General features: G+C 45.7%; 1 pseudogene; it reads left to right on the forward strand.

Moving 5' to 3' along the window:
* The window catches only part of LOC135546574 (RNA-binding protein Musashi homolog 2-like), a 380,840-nt pseudogene that overhangs the window by 284,989 nt on the left and 68,639 nt on the right, over positions 1-27,212 (forward strand).

The following is a 27,212-nucleotide window of genomic DNA, read 5'->3' on the forward strand; positions in this document are numbered from 1 at the left end:
GACTGCCTGGATGTGTGTCAGTCTGTTTAGACCTGACACTCACACCCCTTCCACACTCTCCAAATCGCTTCATACAAAACCAAGACCAAGCCTTATCCCCCCCTCCTTTGTCCGTTAGTACTCACTGAGCGTTGCTGCTTTACTGTGCTGTGACGGTAGAGTATAGGTGTTTAACTGGAGTGTGGGGCGCACAATATAGCTGTTTAAAGGCCTGGTCGAGGCAGACTGAACCATGCAGCTGTTGGACACACGTAGAGGAGTGGATCGATCTTGGCCTGGGATAAACCCTCCCTCAGGTACCACCCAGACAGGAAAACAGAGAGAAAACACAGTCTACTGTATCAGTGCTCTTTCTTAGATGCACAAATGAGGTAATTATACCCTATCCTTTCTTTCAACGGATCTGAACTGGATGTGAGACTAGTGGTGAGGGCTGTATGTTAACTGTCCATTCTTACACCGTCCTCATAGATGTCAACATTTAACTGCTTTGGTTTCACTGATTGACCAAACTCAGCCTTGGGTATGCAAGGACCTCACTCTCCTCTCTGCTGGTGTCTCTGTGCTGTCTGCACCAATAGCTAACAGCCCCCCTAGACCTGTAGACCTGCTACATGTTCCCAGGCAATACTGCTGACCCCTCTCCATAATCCCCATGTTGCCCCCATGTAGCCCCCCTTCCAGTACAGATGTACCCTGGCTCATTCCCATCACGCCGCCCCTCTCTTCCCTCCAGCCCCCTGCCTGCCCCCAGAGGCCCCCTGCGCTAGCCCACTGCGGCGCTAGCCCATTAGCATGTATGATAAGTGCCTAGCATGTCGGCGGGCCAATTTAAAGGCTGGCTCTGCCATGCCAGGGCTCAGGCCTGCAATATCATTGGGAGATAATCTACCGCTGTGAGGGAGAAAGTGGCAGCTCGGGGCGTGCATAAAATCACTCTTATTTTCTCCTTCTCCCTCTCTTCTCTTTCTTCCTTCTGGCTGTTAACACCACTACTTCTTCTGATGACACTGAGAACATGGCAGAAACACCCAAGGGAGGGAGGGAAGTGTTTGTGTGTGTCAGAGGAGGGGCAAGGCAGAGGGGACATGACATGATTCTATGAGTGTTTCCATAGTTGATATATCCCTCAGCCCATTTAATCCCATTAGGAGACATGTTAAGTTGATTTTTCCTGTCTATCTCTCTGTGTATTTACTCAGCTCTCTCTGTCCAGGAGGAGTTAGTGCATGGCTAGTGCATGGCTCTCTCTCTCTCTCTCTCTCTCTCTCTCTCTCTCTCTCTCTCTCTCTCTCTCTCTCTCTCTCTCTCTCTCTGTCTCTGTCTCTCTCTCTCTCTCTCTCTCTCTGTATTTACTCAGCTCTCTCTGTCCAGGAGGAGTTAGTGCATGGCTAGTGCATGGCTCTCTCTCTCTCTCTCTCTCTCTCTCTCTCTCTCTCTCTCTCTCGCTCTCTCTCTCTCTGTCTGTCTCTGTCTCTGTCTGTCTCTCTCTCTCTCTCTGTCTCTCTCTCTCTCTGTGTCTCTCTTTCTTTCTCTCCCCCTGTCTGTCTCTCTCTCTCTCTGTGTCTCTCTCTTTCCCTCTCCCCCTGTCTGTCTCTCTCTATGCGTCTCTCTCTTTCTCTCTCTCCCCCTGTCTGTCTCTCTCTGTCTCTCTGTCTCTTTCTCTCTCAATTCAATGGCTTTATTGGCATGGGAAACATATGTTTACATTGCCAAAGCAAGTGAAATAGATTTTAAAAAATCAATAAAACATTTACTGTAAACATTACACTTCCAAAAGTTCCAAAAGAATAAAGACATTATGTTTTTATACAGTGTCGTAACAGTGTTGTAATGACGTGCAAATAGTTAAAGTACAAAAGGGAAAATAAATAAAGATAAATCTAGGTTGTATTTACAATGGTGTTTGTTCTTCAATGGTTGCCCTTTTATTGTGGCAACAGGTCACAAATCTTGCTGCTGTGATGGCACATTGTGGTATTTCACCCAATAGATATGGGAGATTATCAAAATTGGATTTGTTTTCAAATTATTTGTGGGTCTGTGTAATCTGAGGGAAATATGTGTCTCTAATATTTTTATACATTTGGCATGAGGTTAGAAAGTGCAGCTCAGTTTCCACTTCATTTTGTGGGCAGTGTGCACATAGCCTGTCTTCTCTTGAGAGCCAGGTCTGCCTTTGGCGGCCTTTCTCAATAGCAAGGCTATGCTCACTGAATCTGTACATAGTCAAAGCTTTCCTTAATTTTGGGTCAGTCACAGTGGTCAGGTATTCTGCCACTGTGTACTCTCTGTTTAGGGCCAAATAGCATTCTAGTTTGCTCAGTTTTCTGGTAAATTCTTTCCAATGTGTCAAGTAATTATCTTTTTGTTTTCTCATGATTTGGTTAGGTCTAGTTATGTTGCTGTCCTGGGGCTCTGTGGGGTCTGTTTGTGTTTGTGAACAGAGCCCCAGGACCAGCTTGCTTAGGGGTCTCTTCTCCAGGTTCATGTCTCTGTAGGTGATGGCTTTGTTATGGAAGGTTTGGGGATTGTTTCCTTTTAGGTGGTTGTAGAATTTAACGTCTATTTCTGGATTTTGAGTAATTAGCGGGTATCGGCCTTATTCTGCACTGCATGCATTATTTGAAAGCTGAGTAAATTATATTTTTGCAGTGTCTCAATTTGGTGTTTCTCCGATTTTGTGAATTCTTGGTTGGTGAGCGGACAGCTTTGTGGAAGTCACCTGTGGCGCTGATGTTTAGGCCGAGGTATGTATAGTTTTTTGTGTGCTCTAGGGAAACGGTGTTTTGATGGAATTTGTATTCGTGGTCCTGGGAACTGGATCTTTTTTTGTCTTATTGAGATCTGTGCAGAAGATCTAGGTGCTGCTGTATGCATCCTTTGTTGAGGACAGAAGCACGAGATCATCAGCAAACAGTAGACATTTTACAGATTTTGGTCGGGTGAGGCCAGGTACTGCAGACTATTCTAGTGCGCTCACCAATTCATGATATACATGTTGAAGAGGGTGGGGCTTAAACTGCATCCCTGTCTCACCCCCGGCCCTGTGGAAAGAAATGCGTGTTTTTTTTGCCAATTTTAACTGCACACTTGTTGTTTGTGTACATGGATTTTATAATGTTGTATGTTTTTCCCCCAACACTACTTTCCATCAATTTGCATAGCAGACCCTCATGCAATTTGGAAATCAACAAAACATGAGAAGACTTTGCATTTGTTTTGGTTCGTTTGTTTGTCAATTAAGGTGTGCAGGGTGAATACGTGGTCTGTTGTACGGTAATTTGATAAAAAGCCTATTTGACATTTGCTCAATACATTGTTTTCGCTGAGGAAATGTATGAGTCTGCTGTTAATGATAATGCAGAGGAATTTCCCAAGGTTGCTGTTGACGCGTATCCCATGGTAGTTATTGAGGTCAAATTTGTCTCAATAACTGATCAGTCCTTGGTTCCAAATATTGGGGAGGATGCCAGAGCTGTGGATGATGTTAAAGAGTTTAAGTATAAGCCTCCCTCTCTCTCTCTCTTCATCTCTCTCTCTCTCTCTCTCTCTCTGCATCTCTCTCTCTCTCTCTCTCTGCCTCTCTCTCTCTGCATCTTTCTCTCTCTCTCTCTCTCTCTCTCTCTCTCCGCCTGCCTGCCTTTGTGTTTATACACAGCAGCACTGCAGTATTTTAGAGTAGGTTAAGCTAACAGAGGTGAATTGTGATATTTTAAAAGATTACAGTAATTCAGCCAATTGTATTGGAACATGCCATTTCCAAAGGGGGGGGTTGAAGAGAGCAAGAGATACATAAAGTAGAATTCCTGTACATAGCTGACAAAAGGGCAGAACACCAGTGAAAATGCTATGGTAAAGTTAACAGGGTTCTATGACCTCCTATCTGTAGTTGATGTAACGCATAAAGAAAAGAAAGCAGTGGAGTGGAGATGCAGTGGAGATGGCTCCCTCTGCTCGCTTCACCCTGCCAGACCCCTCTGTAATCTATAGCCAAGACACACACACACACACTGCCTGAAGAAGAGCCCAACAACACACACACACGTGTAACATTTTTATTTGCTCTAAAGCGCTTTCCTCTCGCAAACGCCACAGTGAAAATAGATGTTCTGTTTTGGAAGCATAAATAGCCTCTGTTTTTTTCACTGCAGATATAGATTTGTGTGTCAGGCAAAATAGCTTTAAGTGTATTAATAATGTACAGGGGCTCCCCATTCCTCCCATGTAATCTAATTCAACTTGCCATGAATTATGACTCAGTGTTAAGTTCAGGGTTCTGCCGTCAGGCAACGGAGCAGATTTCTCTTTCCTTCTCTCTCTCTCTCTTTAGTTCTCTCACTCTCTCTCTCTCTTACTCTCTCTTTATTTCCCTTGCTCTCTCTCTTACTCTCTCTCTCTCTTTCTCTCTCGCTCTCTCTCTCTTTCTCTCTTTCTCTCTCTCTCTTACTCTCTCTCTTTCTCTCTCTCTCTTACTCTCTCTCTTTCTCTCACTCTCCTACTCTCTCTCTCGCTCTCTTTCTCTCACTTTCCATCTTTCTCTCACTCTCTCTCTTACTCTCTCTTTCTCTCTCTCTCTCACTCTTTCTCTCTCTTTTCCAATGGTGGGGGTTGTGAGTAGATGTAATGGCAGTGCTGTGCTGTTAGGTATCGGAATACAGAGACAGAGAAAGGCCTGAGATCTCTGTGGTAAAACAGGCATTTCACTGCTTACATGTACACAAATGTACAAATGTACACAAATTGAGTGGTTACTGTACATGTCTTATTATAGCCCTGCTCAGATAATAATAGTCAAAACAGGCCATCTGATGTGACCACTGTTGTCATGTTTGCCTCTGTTATGTTGATGTTCTGGTTTTGGGTTTAAGTGCCTTTCGTTCTCTTGCCTGGAGTGACTATACTGTTGTATTGAGGGATGAGTCACTCTGCCAGCCAGGCACTGCACTCTGCAGCACTGCAGTTCTGGGGAAGACAGGGGAAGAAGAGATGTGAGAATTAATCAGTTCTGTGAATGAGGCAACTTCTCTCTCCTCTCCTTTTGTCTGTCTGTCCGTCCGTCCGTCCGTCAGTCAGTCAGTCAGTCAGTCAGTCAGTCAGTCCGTCCGTAATGGCAGTGCTGTGCTGTTAGGTATCGGGAGACAGAGAAAGGCCTGAGATCTGTGGTAAAACAGGCATTTCACTGCTTACATGTCCGTCCGCTTACATGTCCGTCAGTCAGTCAGTCAGTCAGTCAGTTAGTTATCGGGCCTGTCAGAGGAAGTGCCTGCTCTTAAATGTGCTGGTGGAAACAAAATGTGTCTCTGAAGAAGGTTGGTTCCAGGCGTTATGGCAGTCAGGGAAAGTGACAGTGTTCCTTCTGAACTGGATCGTTCTAAAAGAGAGAAAGTGCTGATATCCCAGCTCTGTCACTTTTAGAAAAGTATACTTTTACATAGTTTAATATGAAGGAGGCTTTGATCCTGACTAATATGAGCTGGAATATTGTCAACATATGGAAATCTACGTGGGCAAGTGGCACTTACCAACAGAAAAATGATTGCTCTTCTGTAATTGTTTCCTTGTGGAATAATTGTTCTTTAGTAGGGGTTGTTTGTAACTGCAGTCACATTGTCACAATAGGGAGGTTGTTGGTGTTAAAAGGGCTGGTTAACATTAAAAACGCGTCCCAACTTTCATGCATTAAAGCTCATGATGAGGGAGGGGAGGAGGTGGGGACGGGGGGAGAGAAGTGGAGGGGAGGAGGGTGTTCTCTCATTACCCCCACTGGCAGGTGGCATCTACCCCCCACAGCTCCCTGCCCTTCACAGCTCCCTGCCCTCTGGTCCTGGGTGGACCTGTCAATCAAACCACTCTGACAGAGGTCTGTGCATGTGTGCGCCGAGATACTCTGCTCACAATAATGTCATTATGAATAGATTAGGCAAATGGATGCTTGTATGAATAACATGTTCGAATTAGTTACTGATAACAACATTTTTTTAAATTCACTCTTTAAACATTTTGATCACAACACAAGAAGAATGTTTTATATTGAGCTGGAAATGTCTGGAAATGTATCTAGTTACGACAAATCATCCGACCTGCTTCTGTATATCATCTCTGCCTTTTGATTATTTTATTTCATGATGACTACTGGACATTTGTCTAACGTTTACAGACAGATGGATGACGTAAACTTAGAAAACCACAGCCTCAAACACCAGAGAATCACACACTGTCATACTCTGTCCTCTCTCCTCCCTCATCTTTCTCCACTGCCCTGATAAGAACGCCAGCCATCCCTCCACCCCTCACTCCCCCACACCATTTGCCCCCCTTCATATTTTCATTAAGAGCTGAAGGACCTCATCAGCAGTGGTTGAAACCTGAGCCATCCATATAATTAGTTAAGTAATAACAGGGAAGCGCCCATCAAGCCTCTTAACTAACGGGCCCTGGCCCCACCGCTCTGCTGGCACTGATGACACCCACCCTGATCACGACCAGCTCTCCACGGCCATTAGCCAGCAGCGGGCAGAGACCCACTACTGCTCCCCTTGCCCACTACGCCTGCCCCCCTCTTCACCCGCCTGATGCTGATATAATTATAGACAGCTACTGTTTTAGGACAATTGTGTTTAATTAGAGGCTAGGATGAAGGTTAGCATGGGTTCTAGCATAGCCTCTGTCTGCTCTACCATTGTGTTTAATTATTGGCTAGGATGAAGGTTAGCATGGCCTCTAGCATAGCCTCTGTCTGCTCTACCATTGTGTTTAATTAGAGGCTAGGATGAAGGTTAGCATGGCCTCTAGCATAGCCTCTGTGTGCTCTACCATTGTTAGTGTTTTCAATGTATTGATTGAAGGATAATGATGACACTGGCATAGCCATTGAAACAAATAAATGTACCTTAATAACACAATGGCCATGGTGTGTTTTAGGATGCTTTTGATAGCCCTGGTATAAGAGCAATAAGCATTGTGTTAGGAGGATGGAATGTCAGTCAGCACAGCGGTGGTGGGGGTGGGGTGGGGGGGTGTATGTATGTGTGTGTGTGTGTGTGTGTGTGTGTGTGTGTGTGTGTGTGTGTGTGTGTGTGTGTGTGTGTGTGTGTGTGTGTGTGTGTGTGTGTGTGTGTGTGTGTGTGTGTGTGTGTGTGTGTGTAGATGAGGGGAGCAGATGTAAACGGCAGAACAGGCGATGGAGGTGTGTATGTGATGGGGGGTGAATAGTGCCCTGGGGTGGAAGCAGTCGTGTGAAGAGAGAGAGAGAGAGAGAGAGAGAGAGAGAGAGAGAGCATCCTGCAAACTTTACCTGGAGATGCAGCAGCCCTGACATAAGACAACAAGCAATCATGGGTGCTCATTTCAGCTGTGAGGAGATGGGAAGGAAACGCAAGGATCCCTTCTCTGTTCTTCATTTAGCCCAAAATGAAAGGTGTTAGGTTTGATGGTCAGGTGGTCCACCTGATGGCGCTACTCTGAAAACCCTGTGTGCCATGGGGTCAACACTTCCATATTCCTCTCATGTATTTCAGTGCCTACTGTATGTTCATCTCAAGTACAGTAAAACGTCTTTTCACGTATGTCTGATGTGTGTCTCGTTGTCTGTCCTGAGACCTCTGACACTTGCCATATTCCTTGAATGTATTCAATGTCTATTCACGTATTGTCTATGTTCATCCTGTGTACTGTGAGGGAACTTGTCACAGATGTCATTCTCGTTGTGTCTTGTCCACAGGTAGAATGCAAGAAGGCCCAGCCCAAGGAAGTGATGTTCCCTCCAGGTACGCGAGGCAGGGCCAGGGGCCTGCCCTACACCATGGATGCCTTCATGCTGGGGATGGGCATGCTGAGTGAGTACACTTGGATTGGTACAAGACATATTTTCAGAATGAATGGGGCCTTATGGTAATATTGACAAAACACAATATGGCAATTAGCAAAAGTAGCCCACCAACATGTCCCAAGTGACCCTTACCAAGACGTTGACATTACCATTGTTTCTAGTGCTGTGGCAGGACAGGAAGGGCACTCTGCCTGACACGGACTAGCTGTGTCTCTCTCCACCGCTGACATGTTCTCTCACACTGTCTGATACCAACACCAACTCGGTTACCAATCCTGATTCTGGCTCTGATAGTGCTAGTGATTTCTGCCTGACACGGAGACTCTCAGCCACTTACTATCTATGTCACTAGGAATGTAACTAACAGGACACATAACATAACAAGGCAAGGGAAATACGGTCAAATGACTCCTACAAGTTGCTGCCATTTACAAACATCAGCTAGATGAGAGCTTATTCCAGGAAATGCTGCCAGCAATGGTCTGCTGGAGACTCACCTTCCTTCCTCCCTCCCTCCTCACGACTATACAAAGATCCCCTCCCTCACAGCCATTCACTTAGCGTGTTCCCCCATGTTCATGTAGATTTGACAAGGAAAAGACAGGAAACAAGGAGCCTGAGAAGGCTCCCCCACCCCGCTGTACCCCCCTCCCCCCTTCTCCAGTTCCCTCCTCCCTTCCTCAGCTCTCCTCAGAGCTTCAGCCCAGCGTTAGTGACAAGAGATAATTACTGTTAGATTGATCGTCTGCTCAAAGTAACTGAAGCAAATAAATAGTTTGATGCTGGGTGCTGAATCCGAATGACGGCTAATGGAAGCTGCAGGATAGGTCGCCCTGCCCGTAATTTGGCTTGATGAAGCATCCTCATAGGGGCTTGCATGAAATATTCTATTGATATTCAGACAGTTCCGTTACCATATCCACTGCCTCGAACCCCCACCCACCCCCCCCAAACCCCCATTCTCCCAGCCCCCAAATTCATCCAAGCAGGGCTATGCATTACAGAAGTAAATGAAGAGGAAAATTGAAGTAATGTTAAATTATAAATGTATGATTTCATCTGCCAGACCTGAAGATTGCTGAATAATAGGGTATGGATATCACAGGGTTTCATCTGTTGGGGGGATTAGAGGAGAGGAGGGCTTGTCTCCTACTATAGTTCATCAACATCATTCATTCTCCAACTTCTCCACCACAAACCTCCAGCTGTAGTTCCTGAACTCTGCTGGTTAGTTTGGTAGAGATGTGTCAAGTTTCTCTACAGTGATTTTGCCAATACCCTGTCAACAGACACAGTTTAGAGCAGGGTTCTCCAACTGTGTTCCTGGAGAGCTACCCTCATGTAGGGGTTCGCTCCAACCCTAATTTAGAGCAGCTGATTCTAATAATTAGCTGAATGATAAGTTGAATCAGGTTATTTACAACTGGGGTTGGAGTGAAAACCTACAGGAGGGTAGATCTCCAGGAACAGGGTTGGAGAGCCCTGTTTTAGTGTAATGTGAAGAGACTCCACAAGAATCTGGTGAACATATTCAGATTTATCGCCGATCAACCTGACAAAATGTGAAGCAAATGGAAAGATGCATAGAAGAGGAGAGGAGAAGAGATGTGTGAGAAGCAGTGAAGGAGAGGATGGAGAGATGTGTGAGGAGCAGTGAAGGAGAGGATGGAGAGATGTGTGAGAAGCAGTGAAGGAGAGGATGGAGAGATGTGTGAGGAGCAGTGAAGTAGAGCATGGAGAGATGTGTGAGAAGCAGTGAAGGAGAGGATGGAGGGATGTGTGAGAAGGAGAGCATGGAGAGATGTGTGAGAAGCAGTGAAGGAGAGCATGGAGAGATGTGTGAGAAGCAGTGAAGGAGAGGATGGAGAGATGTGTGAGAAGGAGAGCATGGAGAGATGTGTGAGAAGCAGTGAAGGAGAGCATGGAGAGATGTGTGAGAAGCAGCGAAGGAGAGGATGGAGAGATGTGTGAGAAGCAGTGAAGGAGAGGATGGAGAGATGTGTGAGGAGCAGTGAAGGAGAGGATGGAGAGATGTGTGAGAATCAGTGATGGAGAGGATGGAGAGATGTGTGAGAAGCAGTGAAGGAGAGGATGGAGAGATGTGTGAGAAGCAGTGAAGGAGAGGATGGAGAGATTGTGAGAAGCAGTGAAGGAGAGGATGGAGAGATTGTGAGAAGCAGTGAAGGAGAGGATGGAGAGATGTGTGAGAAGCAGTGAAGGAGAGGATGGAGAGATGTGTGAGAAGCAGTGAAGGAGAGGATGGAGAGATTGTGAGAAGCAGTGAAGGAGAGGATGGAGAGATTGTGAGAAGCAGTGAAGGAGAGGAGAAGAGATGTGTGAGAAGCAGTGAAGGAGAGGATGGAGAGATGTGTGAGAAGCAGTGAAGGAGACGATGGAGAGATGTGTGAGAAGCAGTGAAGGAGAGGATGGAGAGATTGTGAGAAGCAGTGAGGGAGAGGAGAAGAGATGTGTGAGAAGCAGTGAAGGAGAGGATGGAGAGATTGTGAGAAGCAGTGAAGGAGAGGATGGAGAGAGAGGGAGTATGAACTGAAACTCCTTATCTAAATGAAATTGGAAAAGCAGGACAGCGAAACATTCCGTTCGCTAATTTGCATACAAAAATCAACAAGGCTCATTATTTAAGGAACCCTAATTCCTTACTTGCCAAAATCTCATTAACACCCCCCTCCCCCAACCCCCACCCTGTTCGCTTTGTTTACCACACCTAATCGAGCCATTTATCTTTATTGTGTTAGGGCCTGCATGTATGTTTGCTAAAATTAATACACATTTAAAGCCCTGTACAGAGTGTGGCTTCACCAGATGCATAATTGATTTTAAAGTGAATCTGAACTGTTGGGCCATAAAAAAGGGCATTAGTATGCATATTAATACACAGGCCCTGAGGCTCTGCGGCAGCTAGTGGGGCCAGCCTTTATTTACTGAGGTATACACCGAGAGGAAGACGGGAGAGACAGAGGAGAGGAGCCAGAAAACATGTCAGACCAATCACTTCCTATCTCCTGTGTGTGTGTGTGCGTGCATGTGTAGACGCACGGTCTTGTTGGCCACCGCCATGCCTCGTCTCGACAGCCAGACCCCCCTCCCCTCGATCCCCCTGTTTCCATGTCTCCATCCCCTCTTGTCTGGATGTCTTTGTCTAGCCTAGCTCCGCCTCCTGGAGGAAAGCAGAAGCACACTGTGATCCTCTCACCTGCTAGGCAGGGCGAAGTGCACACACACACACACACACACACACACACACACACACACACACACACACACACACACACACACTCCTCTCATATCAGCCAAACTCTATTGTTGTGCAAAGACATTGTTTTTTCCACCTGGAAAAATGTCTGTGAGACAGGTTCCTATGTCTCCCAGTTCATCATTGTTGCTTTTCAATATGCACAACAAGGATGTGATGCCTGAGGAGTAAATATGTGTTCATTTAACGGGTGGTGTGTGTGTGTGTGTGTGTGTGTGTGTGTGTGTGTGTGTGTGTGTGTGTGTGTGTGTGTGTGTGTGTGTGTGTGCGTGTGCGTGTGTGTTTCATTATGCAGACCTGTGTAGCTGTGTTCTAGTGTATTCATGTAGCTGTATAATTCATTGTAGCCTAACGTTTGCAGACAGCAGAGCCACGGAGGACAGAATTAGTGTATGTGTTAATGTGTACATCTGTATGTCTGGAATATGACTGAGAGTGTGCATGAGTGCCTGCAAATCTTTGTGTTAATGTCTGTGTGTGTTCTTGCAGACAACATTCAGCACTGATAGGCTGAGTTGAGCACAGACCTTGAGGCTGCACGACAGTTACCGGCTGACAAAATTTCATGACCGCCACAGCCCTATAGCTGGGCTGTTGTTTGTTCTGCTGACGAGGCATGGCTACCAGCAACACAGACACACACACTCCAACCCCGAGGTGCTGGCTTGCTTCTGTGTTAATCTCACACTGTCAATAGAGCCCCACCAAACACACATATTCTCTTTCTCTGCAACCTCTTCACATGTCAGAGGAAAAGCCCATGTCATGTATATTTAGCCTCTGGCATTTACTCCTCTTTAAGAGGAGAAATAAACAGTGCATAGATACTGACGTAGTCCTGACGTAGTCCTGACGTAGTACCGACGTAGTCCTGACGTAGTCCTGACGTAGTACTGACGTAGTCCTGACGTAGTCCTGACGTAGTACTGACGTAGTCCTGACGTAGTCCTGACGTAGTACTGACGTAGTCCTGACGTAGTCCTGACGTAGTACTGACGTAGTCCTGACGTAGTACTGACGTAGTACTGACGTAGTACTGACGTAGTCCTGACGTAGTCCTGACGTAGTACTGACGTAGTCCTGCCGTTGTCCTGACGTAGTACTGACGTAGTCCTGACGTAGTACTGACCTAGTCCTGACATAGTACTGACGTTAGTTTAGAGGCTACGGTCTGTTAACATTGCATAGCATTCCACAGTTAAAAGAACTGCTCATTTAGCCCTGCTCACACAGTTAAACGACACATCATTTGTAAGAATTAAGTTGCAGTTGCTAGTCAAAAAAGCTCCATAGACATCTTTAAATATCCACACAAATAAATGAATAGCTCACATTAAGTGTATGGCTACCAAACCTGGTCCACACAGTTTGAGGTAGAACCGATGTCAGTGTAATATGTAGACAGATGTGTATATATATACACATGTTGTCAGAAGCTCAGTGTGATCAGTAAGTGCTAATTCCATAGAGTCCAGTATCTCTCTAGGCCAGTGAGAAGGAAACCAGGTCTGGATGGAGGAAATGAGGTCACTCAGCTTGAGCTGTATGACCTGTGTGATTATAAATGTTATCGAGTCTAGTGTGTCAGAACCCAGTAGGAACCACTATATTGCATTTACTTCCTTCTCTCTCTCTGTTTCTCTCTCTCTGTTCTCTCTGTTTCTCTCTCTCTCTGTTTCTCTCACACACAAACACATGCACACATACACGCACAAAATGTGCAAGTAAACTGCTGTTGTTTGTGAGCAGAGATAGGGCACTGTAGCAGGATTTAAACAACAGCTCATCTGCCTTCAAGTGTCTATTGAGACTCAGTTGGACTGTGACAGCTCCTGCCTCCAATCTGGCAACCATACAAGAGCAGCATGTGTGTTGGGTCCCATCCCACTTTATTTCCCTCTTATCTTCCACTGTGACCAGGATGTGCTCCAACGGATCCAACATTGCAAACACTGCTGATGTGGTGTTTTTTTAACACACACACACACACACACACACACACACACACACACACACACACACACACACACACACACACACACACACACACACACACACACACACACACCCTTGAAACAGTCACGGCTCTATCGGAAGCTATGAAATAGGAGACTTTGGGAGCTAAAGGAGCACTTCTGAACTATCATCATTAAAAATTTCTGCCTCAGCAAATATGGCACAACTTAACATATTCCAAGTATATTCCCAAATAGCAGACTCAAATAGCATTTTCTTTTTTGCCACTTTTGGAGTGACTTTTTACAATCACACCAACATATTTCCTCTGTTCTGTGGTATCTCAGCGGATATTACGGCCCGCCCAGCGCACCAAGGTAGCCTCACATATCAGAAAGAGTCTCTAATCCATAATGTCCTTGCACAAATCTCATCCACTCATTGTCTTGTAGCGCCGTGTCGTTCATGATCGATTAGCCGGGGCTCTAATAGAAAGGTTATCCATCAATGACAGTGTACAGGTGACATGACAGGCTGGGAAGGAGGAGGCTGGAGAGCATGACAGGCTAGGGAGGAGGAGGCTGGAGAGCATGACAGGCTAGGGAGGAGGAGGCTGGAGAGCATGACAGGCTGGGGAGGAGGAGGCTGGAGAGCATGACAGGCTGGGGAGGAGGAGGCTGGAGAGCATGACAGGCTGGGGAGGAGGAGGCAGGAGAGCATGACAGGCTGGGGAGGAGGAGGCTGGAGAGCATGACAGGCTGGGGAGGAGGAGGCTGGAGAGCATGACAGGCTGGGGAGGAGGAGGCTGGAGAGCATGACAGGCTGGGGAGGAGGAGGCTGGAGAGCATGACAGGCTGGGGAGGAGGAGGCTGGAGAGCATGACAGGCTGGGGAGGAGGAGGCTGGAGAGCATGACAGGCTGGGGAGGAGGAGGCTGGAGAGCATGACAGGCTGGGGAGGAGGAGGCTGGAGAGCATGACAGGCTGGGGAGGAGGAGGCAGGAGAGCAGGATGACAGGCTGGGGAGGAGGAGGCAGGAGAGCATGACAGGCTGGGGAGGAGGAGGCTGGAGAGCATGACAGGCTGGGGAGGAGGAGGCTGGAGAGCATGACAGGCTGGGGAGGAGGAGGCTGGAGAGCATGACAGGCTGGGGAGGAGGAGGCAGGAGAGCATGACAGGCTGGGGAGGAGGAGGCAGGAGAGCATGACAGGCTGGGGAGGAGGAGGCAGGAGAGCATGACAGGCTGGGGGGAGGAGGAGGCTGGGGAGAGCATGACAGGCTGGGGAGGAGGAGGCAGGAGAGCATGACAGGCTGGGGAGGAGGAGGCAGGAGAGCATGACAGGCTGGGGAGGAGGAGGCTGGAGAGCATGACAGGCTGGGGAGGAGGAGGCAGGAGAGCATGGCAGGCTGGGGAGGAGGAGGCAGGAGAGCATGACAGGCTGGGGAGGAGGAGGCAGGAGAGCATGACAGGCTGGGGAGGAGGAGGCTGGAGAGCATGACAGGCTGGGGAGGAGGAGGCTGGAGAGCATGACAGGCTGGGGAGGAGGAGGCTGGAGAGCATGACAGGCTGGGGAGGAGGAGGCTGGAGAGCATGAGAGGCTGGGGAGGAGGAGGCAGGAGAGCATGACAGGCTGGGGAGGAGGAGGCTGGAGAGCATGACAGGCTGGGGAGGAGGAGGCTGGAGAGCATGACAGGCTGGGGAGGAGGAGGCTGGAGAGCATGACAGGCTGAGACTGGAACACTTCTGATGCTCATCAGCTCAAACTGAGCCTCATGACTCATCTGCAATCTAGCACCAGCAGCAGGGCTGTGTGTGTGTGTGTGTGTGTGTGTGTGTGTGTGTGTGTGTGTGTGTGTGTGTGTGTGTGTGTGTGTGTGTGTGTGTGTGTGTGTGTGTGTGTGTGTGTGTGTGTGTGTGTGTGTGTAAAGTGAAGGGAGGCCAAGATGGTTTAACACAACTCCTGATTGTCCCCCCTTCTCCTAGGTTACCCAAACATTGTAGCAACGTACGGCCGTGGATACACTGGTTTTGCCCCGAGTTACAGCTACCAATTCCCTGGTAAGTTCCATCTTGTTAGGCACTGTGTGCTTCTCTGCCTGCCTGCTGGGGTGAGGTAATGGACCCCCTGTTGGCTCACAAACCCACATCCCACTCCCAGCCTCTCTCTCACACACACACACACACACACACACACACACACACACACACACACACACACACACACACACACACACACACTGTTCTCTCTCTGATCTCAGTTGGGTTCCTGAAGATGATTATGTTATGTTGTAATGCCATGTCACTCTCTGTAACCCAAATGGTTTCAGTAAGGGATGAATTCCGTCCTGGCACCCACTCTCACTCACCGCATCATCACTCTGCCAGTTATTATACTGTGGAAAAATCCAATCCTCCAAATGTGATTTGTTAAGGTAACATTATGCAATTATGTCACCATTCACTCTCCTCTAAATACCTCAACAATGGAAAATGTTAGAGCTTCATTTCACGCCTTATTTCAACATGTTATGAGTGACCTGTGTTCTCTCTGCCACCTGGCATCAGTATACCCAGCTTGGAATGTTGCCAGAGGGAGAGAGTGACTGTCACCATGCTAGGGACTGCCATGACGAGATGCTCCACGATTATCCAGCCCGCAGGGAATTCAAATACACATATACAGGAGGGGCATTCATATACAGGAGGGGGATTCATATTCGGGAGGGATATTCATATACAGGAGGGGCATTCATATACACATATACAGGAGGGGCATTCATATACACATATACAGGAGGGGCATTCATATACACATATACAGGAGGGGCATTCATATACACATATACAGGAGGGGCATTCATATACACATATACAGGAGGGGCATTCATATACACATATACAGGAGGGTATTCATATACACTTATAGAGGAGGAGCATTCATATACACTTATACAGGAGGGGCATTCATATATACATATACAGGAGGGGCATTCATATATACATATACAGGAGGGGCATTCATATACACATATCCTGTAGGGGCATTCATATACACATATACAGGAGGGGCATTCATATACACATATACAGGAGGGGCATTCATATACACTTATACAGGAGGGGCATTCATATACACTTATACAGGAGGGGGATTCATATACACTTATACAGGAGGGGCATTAATATACACATATACAGGAGGGGCATTAATATACACATATACAGGAGGGGCATTCATATACACATATACAGGAGGGGCATTCATATACACTTATACAGGAGGGGCATTCATATACACATATACAGGAGGGGCATTCATATACACATATACAGGAGGGGCATTCATATACACATATACAGGAGGGTATTCATATACACATATACAGGAGGGGCATTCATATACACATATACAGGAGGGGCATTCATATACACATACTGTATACAGGAGGGGAATTCATATACACATATACAGGAGGGGACATGGCAGTGCTTCAGTGAGTATGTGTTTTTCTTGTGGATGGTCAATTTAATATTTAGAACCTACTGTGTCTTTCAAATAGGAGTCAGGTAATGTTCATTTAGATATGAAACACCAGTGTACTCTATTAATGATGACAATGTAGAGGCTTTGCTGTTTTTTTTGGTGATTTGACTTCAATTGTCTGAAATGTTACATTTTGTTTGCCGTCTCTGGCTGTTGTTCTTGGGGCCTTAGCCCCATGCTCATACAAAGATACAAGAACCCACTGCATCTGTGAGCAGTGTCAAACGTGGGTTGAGTGTGGAGTGGAGAACATCAGTACAGTATTTCATCAGGTTTGTTGTCTCTATAGTCAGAGCATCTCGGTGTACTCCCCAGCAGCAGTGTGAATATGTATCAAACGGAGTCGCAAACAAACGTCCACATTCAGAAGGAACATTACCGACACAGATGAATAAAGGGAATGAATAATGAATGGGTGTAAATTGGTGAGGTACTGGAGAAAGCATCCAGTGCTGTTACTATACCAGGGGAAAGGGATTCAAACGTGAGTGTCCTGGGGGATGCACTCGGGCTTCAACCAGGTCTGGAGGGCTGCACTGACAATGTCTTATATTTAGACCAGGTCTGGGGGGCTGCACTGACAATGTCTTATATTTAGACCAGGTCCGGAGGGTTGCACTGACAATGTCTTATATTTAGACCAGGTCTGGAGGGCTGCACTGACAATGTCTTATATTTAGACCAGGTCTGGAGGGCTGCACTGACAATGTCTTATATTTAGACCAGGTCTGGAGGGCTGCACTGACAATGTCTTATATTTAGACCAGGTCTGGAGGGCTGCACTGACAATGTCTTATATTTAGACCAGGTCTGGAGGGCTGCACTGACAATGTCTTATATTTAGACCAGGTCTGGAGGGCTGCACTGACAATGTCTTATATTTAGACCAGGTCTGGAGGGCTGCACTGACAATGTCTTATATTTAGACCAGGTCTGGAGGGCTGCACTGACAATGTCTTATATTTAGACCAGGTCTGGAGGGCTGCACTGACACTGTCTTATATTTAGACCAGGTCTGGAGGGCTGCACTGACAATGTCTTATATTTAGACCAGGTCTGGAGGGCTGCACTGACAATGTCTTATATTTAGACCAGGTCTGGAGGGCTGCACTGACAATGTCTTATATTTAGACCAGGTCTGGAGGGCTGCACTGACAATGTCTTATATTTAGACCAGGTCTGGAGGGCTGCACTGACAACGTCTTATATTTAGACCAGGTCTGGAGGGCTGCACTGACAATGTCTTATATTTCGACCAGGTCTGGAGGGCTGCACTGACAATGTCTTATATTTAGACCAGGTCTGGAGGGCTGCACTGACACTGTCTTATATTTAGACCAGGTCTGGAGGGCTGCACTGACAATGTCTTATATTTAGACCAGGTCTGGAGGGCTGCACTGACAATGTCTTATATTTAGACCAGGTCTGGAGGGCTGCACTGACAATGTCTTATATTTAGACCAGGTCTGGAGGGCTGCACTGACAATGTCTTATATTTAGACCAGGTCTGGAGGGCTGCACTGACAATGTCTTATATTTAGACCAGGTCTGGAGGGCTGCACTGACAATGTCTTATATTTAGACCAGGTCTGGAGGGCTGCACTGACAATGTCATATATTTAGACCAGGTCTGGAGGGCTGCACTGACAATGTCTTATATTTAGACCAGGTCTGGAGGGCTGCACTGACAATGTCATATATTTAGACCAGGTCTGGAGGGCTGCACTGACACTGTCTTATATTTAGACCAGGTCTGGAGGGCTGCACTGACAATGTCTTATATTTAGACCAGGTCTGGAGGGCTGCACTGACAATGTCTTATATTTAGACCAGGTCTGGAGGGCTGCACTGACAATGTCTTATATTTAGACCAGGTCTGGAGGGCTGCACTGACAATGTCTTATATTTAGACCAGGTCTGGAGGGCTGCACTGACAATGTCTTATATTTAGAACAGGTCTGGAGGGCTGCACTGACAATGTCTTATATTTAGACCAGGTCTGGAGGGCTGCACTGACAATGTCTTATATTTAGACCAGGTCTGGAGGGCTGCACTGACAATGTCTTATATTTAGACCGGGTCTGGAGGGCTGCACTGACAATGTCATATATTTAGACCAGGTCTGGAGGGCTGCACTGACAATGTCTTATATTTAGACCAGGTCTGGAGGGCTGCACTGACAATGTCTTATATTTAGACCAGGTCTGGAGGGCTGCACTGACAATGTCTTATATTTAGACCAGGTCCGGAGGGCTGCACTGACAATGTCATATATTTAGACCAGGTCTGGAGGGCTGCACTGACAATGTCTTATATTTAGACCAGGTCTGGAGGGCTGCACTGACAATGTCTTATATTTAGACCAGGTCTGGAGGGCTGCACTGACAATGTCTTATATTTAGACCAGGTCTGGAGGGCTGCACTGACAATGTCTTATATTTAGACCAGGTCTGGAGGGCTGCACTGACAATGTCTTATATTTAGACCAGGTCTGGAGGGCTGCACTGACAATGTCTTATATTTAGACCAGGTCTGGGGGCTGCACTGACACTGTCTTATATTTAGACCAGGTCTGGAGGGCTGCACTGACAATGTCTTATATTTAGACCAGGTCTGGAGGGCTGCACTGACAATGTCTTATATTTAGACCAGGTCTGGGGGCTGCACTGACACTGTCTTATATTTAGACCAGGTCTGGAGGGCTGCACTGACAATGTCTTATATTTAGACCAGGTCTGGAGGGCTGCACTGACAATGTCTTATATTTAGACCAGGTCTGGAGGGCTGCACTGACAATGTCTTATATTTAGACCAGGTCTGGGGGCTGCACTGACAATGTCTTATATTTAGACCAGGTCTGGAGGGCTGCACTGACAATGTCTTATATTTAGACCAGGTCTGGGGGCTGCACTGACAATGTCTTATATTTAGACCAGGTCTGGAGGGCTGCACTGACAATGTCTTATATTTAGACCAGGTCTGGAGGGCTGCAATGACAATGTCTTATATTTAGACCAGGTCTGGGGGCTGCACTGACAATGTCTTATATTTAGACCAGGTCTGGGGGGCTGCACTGACAATGTCTTATATTTAGACCAGGTCTGGAGGGCTGCACTGACAATGTCTTATATTTAGACCAGGTCTGGGGGGCTGCACTGACAATGTCTTATATTTAGACCAGGTCCAGAGGGCTGCACTTATATTTAGTCTGCGTCAAAATTTGCAAAAATAAATCTATCTTTTTGGGAATGTTCAATGATCTTTGACTGTCTTTCATTTCAGTGATTCTTAGCAGCTGGACAGTCAAACTGTATGAATTTAGGTCCATTATCATTACTGCACATTTTCCCTTTGGTTTTAGTCATTTTAAAGTATAGTGAGTTAGTTTCCCCAACCCCACACAAAATATATTTTCAAATAAATATTAATAATTTGAACAGTAACATTTTATTTTACTCAAACTGAATGTATGACACCACCATTAAAACATATAATTCCTCCAGGCAATTCTCTACTGTGTACACATCGGAACCTGTACACATGTCATACTGTATGCCTTGAATTTGAGTTTTCATTACATGAATGAGAGGATGAAATGCCAAGTTAGCTTTCTCTAATCCATACAGGCCATGCACATGCCTTCCATGGTGATGACGTAGACAATTCTTCCTCCTCTTCCTCCCTCCTCCTCCTCCCCTCCTTGCTTCTCCTCCACCTCCTCACACAGATTAAAAATCAAATGAAAAGACAAAAAGCAAGAACAAAGCCTCTAGCTGTTTCCTGTGTGGACGGACCCCAGCAGATCTAGTGCTATCTGTCGTCAGTCCAGGCCTTGGCTTGGCTAGTAAACAGGCACTGTGTTACGTTTGCCAGCCCCAGCCCTGCTTCCATGTTGGCACTAGTTGAAGGTAGAGAGGAGGTCTGATTGCTCCAAGGTTAACTTTACTGCCTTCCTTTAATCCCCTGGCGCACTCTGTAAAATGATCTTGCTTCAGCACCAGGCACAATGTGGCCCTTTTTTTCTCCCTGTGATTTTCAGATACTGTAGTGCCAAACGACCTTGGTGTTGGACATGTAAGGTGAAAAGCCTTTTTTCCCTCCTTGTAGCGTTGGGGGTTTAGCATAAAGCTCACTCTGCTTGGGAGGTTAAAAATGGACTGTTGAAAGGAGAGGAGAAGCACTGCCCGCAATCCTCAGAGGGGACAACGCTTCAGAGGAGGTCAAATGGAGGTGTGTGTGTGTGCGCGCGTGATGTCATTTTACCAAGGCCTATTTTTATCTCACACGTCTCCATTATAGTGTGTCTCATTTTGGCATGGAACATCTGGTTCTTTGGTAGAATGTTTGCTGCGTTATGGTTATTGTAAATATGTGTGCACATTGCTAAAACAACAATAAGGATGTTGAGACAACAGTGTTTACAGTTCGTGCTGCATGCCTTTTTGTATTTTATTTCTCCATTCCCCCTTTGACTGTCACAGTTCTAGGAAAACAGCCATTTTAGTGCTATTCCATGATGTGGCAATAACGTATTTCACTACTGGTTCAAATGGGCCTGGTGAATATCACGACGTCTCTGTCTATAGAGACTCTCTCTCCTCTCGCTTTCACAGCAGCCTAGCGTCTAGTTGTTATTGTCACCCCCCATTTCTGGCATCTGACGTCTCTGCTGCTGATGAGAGCTGAAGGATGCGGCGGCGCTGACGGTGAATGCCAAGGTCACAGCCTCTTAGAGCACTTCCTGTGCCATGGCTGTGTAATAAAGCTGCCTCATCCCTCGCTCCTCTCCTCCATTTACCTGACTCTCCTTTAAGGGGGAAGGGAATTGATGCTTCGCTTTTGATTAGAGCCTAATCACTTATGCAAACGAAAAGGGGGACCGTCAAGAGGTTTAACCCCCTCACCCTCAAACACACACACATGCAACGCCCACACATGCACACATACACACATGCCCGGGGCCCCACAGCCTGAATTTGAACAGCTACCCGCTGGGGCTAAGGGACATAGAAACCATGCAAACAAGACAAATAAAACACCTTTGTTTCCCCTCTGTTTCTCTGTGCTCTCCAGCCTGCCCACCAGGAGAGTGTTATACCTGCAGAGCTCTGTTTAATAACTACCAGGTCTGTCTGTCTGCCACAAATCACTAGGATGGACAGAGAGGGAAAGAGGGATGAAGGGAGAAAGAAGAAAAAGGGAAGCTGAGAGAGAGGAAGGGAGAAAGCGAGAGAGCAGGGCAGATTTGTAATCTGGCAATTCTGGCAAATGTCAGATGTACTGGACCATTTTTGGGTTGGTGGGCTGGTTGAAATTGACACCAAATATATTTTTTAAATAGAAAGGAAACAATAAAAAAGGTGCCATGGCCGGCTGCCCATGGGCCTGTTAAGATTGTTTTGGAAAGATTTTTTGTGCAATTTCTTTGTTATACTAATCTATAAATAGCCTTTGGCTTATTAATGGGCTACGGCCCGGTTTTCTGATAGGCTGTGCCGAGGTCACGCAAACTCACATTCAAGGTCAACAAATGCGGCATCAACAAAGAGACTTGCTCTGACTCTGTCATCAGGTAGACAGCCAGGATCATAGATGGTAAACAACAGATAGGAGCCTGTTAATGTAGAAATAGCACATTCTTCATTATCACCTCACTCAAAACCATTTCAGAGGCTAAAACCTTGATTTGGTCAAACAGTGAGATGGGTTATCCTCATGATTCCTGTAATGAAAGTGTCTGCCTGCTGCTGGGCCTGTGGCCTCGCTGGGGCCTGCTGCTATGATGAGCAAGCCACTCTCCTCTCCCCCCATGCTTTTGAGAGAAAAATATGTTCTGATCGTATACAATTTCAAAATGAAATTGCTGGAAAAACACAGCTTTGTAAGCTTCGTCCCTTTGTCAATTCTCATTATTCAGCTCAATAGCAACTATTTTAAAACCAAGTTATTTGATATGGCTTTGAGATATGGAGAGGAAATACTCACTGACAATTGCGAGGGCATAGGCTTCATGGAGTACAACAGTATGAGTCATAATACCCATAAAACCTAGCGGTCAAACAGGGAAATGGTTGCAATTGTTTTTCCACCATTCATTTTCCCATAGGGGATTTTAGAAATATGTAAAATAAGGGCTGTGTTTTATGTAGGGTTACCCTGGCGTGACTTTTTTTAGAACCATGTAAATCTATCTAGGACAAGGGGCCTTTTATCAATATATTTGCCTGTATTTACTCCCCAAAAATGAAATGCTAATTAGCTGCTAATGTGGCTAACATAAAGAGCTGTAAATTCAATGATGATCTGGACGAGACTGACGAATCAAGGCAAAGATAAAACTCTCTGGATTAACTATCTAATGTTAGCTAAATGTAGTAATGCATAAATGGTCAACATTTCTTTAAATGGACAATTCTGTGAACTGTCTTGTGCAAGTTTTAAATTGACACAATACCTGTTAGCAAAGGTGTCAGGTAGTGATGACGTGCAGGAGCTTGCAGGAATTTGTAGTTTTGCATGATGTCTAATGTTCAAATCTGAGAATAAATACATCCAAATATATTGATAAAAGTCACCTTGCCCAAGAGAGATTTGCATGGTTATCAAAACGTCACACCATGGTAACCCTACATGAAACACAGCCCTTATGGGAAAAATGAATGGTGGAAAAACGATTTCCCTGTTTGACCACCAGGTTTAATGGGTATTATGATACTGCCACTGTGGTGCTCTATTGGATAGTAGACAACCACTGCCACAAACTGTTAGGGCCTACATAAAGCTGTCCCAACAGCAGCCTAACATCTTACCACTGCTACACCTGGCTATCAGTGGAGCCTTGTCTGGCAGCAAAATAGATCATTCAGCCTCATTTACTGCCATGGCTGACTTGCTTAAACAAATGTGGTTTCTACTGACAAATGTGGTTTCTACCGACAAGCGGATAAGAGGCAATCCGTAATTTTGATTAAGACCTGAATGAGCGAGCGAGGACGGACGTAGTCAATGTAACTATTTGTTTAGCACTTTTGAAATGTACAGCGACACAATTCAGAACATGGGCCGTTCAAAACGTATTTCCCAGAATTCCCAGTTGTCTTGAACTCACTGGAGTCAAGTTTTCACAGTTCCGAGTTAACCTTTCTAGGGCATGTGTTCCACTAACCCCTTGACAACATTCCGCTGAAAAGGCAGTGCGGGAAATTCAAAAATATTTTTAGAAATATGTAACTTTCACACATTAACAAGTCCAATACAGCAAATGAATGATTAACTTCTTGTTAAGCTACCCATCGTGTCCAATTTCAAAAATGCTTTACAGCGAAAGCACAACATATGATTATGTTAGATCACCTCCAAGTCGAAAAAAACCACACAGCCATTTTTCCAGCCAGAGATAGGAGTCACAAAAAGCAGAAATATAGATCAAATGAATCACTAACCTTTGATGATCTTCATAGGACATCATGTTACACAATACATGTATGTTTTATTCGATAATGTGCATATTTATATCCAAAAATCTAAGTTTACATTGGCACATTACGTGCGGTAATGTTTTGATTCCAAAACATCCTGTGATTTTGCAGAAATACTCATAATAAACATTAATAAAAGATACAAGTGTTATTCACAGAATTAAAGATAGACTGTTCCTTAATGCAACCGCTGTGTCAGATTTAAAAAAAACTTTACGGAAAAAGCATAATCTGACAACGGCGCTCAGAGCCCAATCCAGCCAGAGAAATATCTGCCATTTTGGAGTCAACAGAAGTTAGAAATAACAATTTAAATATTCACTTGCCTTTGATGATCTTCATCAGAAGACACTCCCAGGAATCCCAGTTTGACAATAAATGACTGATTTGTTTTTGAAAGTTCCATAAAGTCTATAATTTATGTCCAAATAGCCACTTGTTGTTAGCGTGTTCAGCCCAGTAATCCATCTTCATCCGTTACAGGTCGTAGAATCAAGTCAAACGATGTATGGAATCAATCTTTAGGATGTTTTTAACATAAAACATCAATAAGCTTCCAACCGGAGAATTCCTATGTCTGAAGAAACGCACTGGAACAAGTGCTAACTCTGTCGGGAGTGCGCGTCACGAGCCTGAGACACTCTGCCAGACCACTGACTCAAACAGGTCTCATGAGCCCCTCCTTTATATCGAAAGCCTGAAACATGTTTCTAAAGACGGTTGACATCTAGTGGAAGCCGTAGGAAGTGCAACTTGACTCCATAGACACTGTGTATTCGGTAGGCCAAGCTTTGAAAACTACAAATCTCAGATATCACACTTCCTGGTTGGATTTTTCTCAGGTTTTCGCCTGCCATATGAGTTATTTTATACTCACAGACATCACTAAAACATTTTAAGAAACTTCTTAGTGTTTTCTATCCAAAACTAATAATAATATGCATATATTCATTCTGCGTTCTGCATTAGCATCGAATAGCCCCCTTGATATGCAACTTTTCAGGGAAGTTAGGAACAAATATACACAGGCAGTTAGAAAAGCTAAGGCAAGCTTTTTCAAACAGAAATTTGCATCCTGTAGTACTAACTCAAAAAGGTTATGGGACAGTGTAAAGTCCATGGAGAATAAGAGCAACTCCTCACAGCTGCCCACTGCTCTGGGGCTAGGAAACCCTGTCACCACCGATAAATCCACTATAATTGAGAATTTCAATAAGCATTTCTCTACGGCTGGCCATGCTTTCCACATGGCTACCCCTACCCCGGTCAACTGCCCGGCACCCTCCACAGCAACCCGCCAAAGCCCCCACCATTTCTCAGTTACCCAAATCCAGATAGCTGATGTTCTGAAAGAGCTGCAAAATCTGGACCCCTACAAATCGGCCAGGCTAGACAATCTGGACCCTCTCTTTCTAAAATGATCTGCCGAAATTGTTGCAAACCCATTTACTAGCCTGTTCAACCTCTCTTTCGTATCGTCTGAGATTCCCAAAGATTGGAAAGCTGCCACGGTCATCCCCCTCTTCAAAGGGAGTGACACTCTAGACCCACCACTGCTACAGACCTATATCTATCCTACCCTGTCTTTATAAGGTCTTCAAAAGCCAAGTTAACAAACAGATTACTGACCATTTCGAATTCCACCATACCTTCTTCGTTATGCAATCTGGTTTCAGAGCTGGTCATGGGTGCACCTCAGCCACGCTCAAGGTTCTAAACGACATCATAACCGCCATCAATAAGAGACATTACTGTGCAGCCGTATTCATCGACCTGGCCAAGGCTTTCGACTCTGTCAATCACGACATTCTTATTGGCAGACTCAACAGCCTTGGTTTCTCAAATGATTGCCTCGCCTGGTTTACCAACTACTTCTCTGATAGAGTTGTGTGCCAAATCGGAGGGCCTGTTGTCCGGACCTCTGACAGTCTCTATGGGTGTGCCACAGGGTTCAATTCTCGGGCCGACTCTCTTTTCTGTATACATCAATGATGTTGCTCTTGCTGCCGGTGATTCTCTGATCCACCTCAACGCAGATGAAACCATTCTGTATATTTCTGGCCCCTCCTTGGACACTGTGTTAACAAACCTCCAGACAAGCTTCAATGCCATACAACTCTCCTTCCATGGCCTCCAACTGTTCTTAAACGCAAGTAAAACTAAATGCATGCTATTCAATCGATCACTGCTCGCACCTGCTCTCCCGTCCAGCATCACTACTCTGGACGGCTCTGACTTAGAATACGTGGACAACTACAAATACCTGGGTGTCTGGTTAGACTGTAAACTCTCCTTCCAGACTCACATTAAGCATCTCCAATCCAAAATTAAATCTAGAATCGGCTTCCTATATCGCAACAAAGCATCCTTCACTCATGCTGCCAAACATACCCTCGTGAAACTGACCATCCTACTGATCCTCGACTTCGGTGATGTCATCTATAAAATAGCCTCCAACTCTCTACTCAACAAACTGGATGCAGTCTATCACAGTGCCATCCGTTTTGTCACCAACGCCCCATACACTACCCACCTGTATGCTCTCGTTGGTTGGCCTTCACTTCATACTCGTCACCAAACCCACTGGCTACAGGTTATCTACACGTCTCTGCTCGGTAAAGCCCCACCTTATCTCAGCTCACTGGTCACCATAGCAGCACCCACTCGTAGCACGCGCACCAGCAGGTATATCTCACTGGTCACCCCTAAAGCCAATTCCTCCTTTGGTCATCTTTCCTTCCAGTTCTCTGCTGCCCATGACTGGAACAAATTGAAAAAATCTCTGAAGCTGGAGACTCACATCTCCCTCACGAGCTTTAAGCACCAGCTGTCAGAGCAGCTTACAGATCACTGCACCTGTACATAGCCCATCTGTAAACAGCCCATCTATCTACCTACCTCATCCCCATACTGGTATTTATTTATTTATTTTGCTCCTTTGCACCCCAGTATCTCTACCTGCACATTCATCTTCTGTCGATCTACCATTCCAGTGTTTAATTGCTATGTTGTAATTACTTCGCCACCAAGGCCTATTTATTTCTTTAACTTACCTCATTTGCACTCACTGTATATAGACTTTTTGTTTTCTTTTGTACTACTGTATTATTGACTATGTTTTGTTTATTCC

The sequence above is a fragment of the Oncorhynchus masou genome, chromosome 9 (genome assembly GCF_036934945.1).
Source record: "Oncorhynchus masou masou isolate Uvic2021 chromosome 9, UVic_Omas_1.1, whole genome shotgun sequence".
NCBI lineage: Eukaryota > Metazoa > Chordata > Actinopteri > Salmoniformes > Salmonidae > Oncorhynchus > Oncorhynchus masou.